Source organism: Trachymyrmex septentrionalis, unplaced genomic scaffold (genome assembly GCF_001594115.1).
Source record: "Trachymyrmex septentrionalis isolate Tsep2-gDNA-1 unplaced genomic scaffold, Tsep1.0 scaffold6, whole genome shotgun sequence".
Classification (NCBI taxonomy): domain Eukaryota; kingdom Metazoa; phylum Arthropoda; class Insecta; order Hymenoptera; family Formicidae; genus Trachymyrmex; species Trachymyrmex septentrionalis.
Genome location: NW_017305778.1, coordinates 2485073 through 2486099, shown reverse-complemented (window position 1 = coordinate 2486099; position 1027 = coordinate 2485073). Strand labels below are relative to the sequence as shown.

The window sequence follows — 1027 nt, the reverse complement described above, 5'->3', positions numbered from 1 at the left end:
AAAATAAGACTTTTGAAAAACGTTTCAGGATCAGGTGCATTAAATTAAATACAGCATCGCTCATATTTGATAAATGATTTTTTATTTGTAGTTTGTTAAGAATGGAGAACAAATTTATATATATGTGTGTGTATATATATATATATATATATATATATATACACACATATGTTATAAAGGATGAAATGCCACTAACGGTTTCAGTGATTACATTTTCCGATCGCTGCGTCTCATCACCGATCTTTGTTTGATAAATGACGGGAGTTGAGGCTGCTTATAGAGCGTCACCGTGATATGATTGATTCGTTATGTATGTCATCACCCTTATATTACCCCTCACGACCATCGTGTTCTATTTAGGCGTATATCATCTGAGATGTAACTTGTCACCGCGATTTCCCGGCGACGACGAAATGAATTTCTCTCGGCGAAAGCTTAAGCAGCAATTAGCAGCTTTATATGGGGTCGTTAAGTTAATTGAGAATTTCCTCTGTGGTTTTCTAATTAAAAATGCGCTAATTGATAACCCATCGAAGAACCTTATCGCTAAGATACGAGCGAGATATTTGCCGTGCAGCTTTTTCTTCGTTTACACTTATTAACAGCGGATTTTCTGTTGACATTTAACAAATCTAGATTATGCGAAAATGCTTTTTCGAGCTTTTATATACTCACGTTAATCTCTTTTAAGTAACATGTATAAGCTAATTACACAAATTTACAGGGTTTCTGTTTCTCAACTCTTATAAATGATGATTTTTATGTATTTTCTGCTGAGAAAAAAAAAGTTTCTACAGATTTTAAAACATTAAGAATTTTATTTTTGAAAAAAACTACAAATTTAAACAGTTTAACAACTTTTTTTATTTTAAAGTGGTAATAAAAAATTGTACATAAGAATTTGACACACCATTTCGAGGAGCTTTGTAAATCACTAATATTTTGACATTAAATATTTTCTACTAAATTTTATTATTTGAATATTTCATTTAAAATTGTACATAAATAATGAAAGGACTTTATATTT

The 1027-nt window shown here is 30.2% G+C and overlaps 1 protein-coding gene across 7 annotated transcripts in view; it reads left to right on the top strand.

Moving 5' to 3' along the window:
* Nucleotides 1-1027, top strand: part of LOC108752307 (AF4/FMR2 family member 4) — a 275024-nt gene that overhangs the window by 167556 nt on the left and 106441 nt on the right. The gene's annotated exons all lie outside the window — the stretch shown is intronic.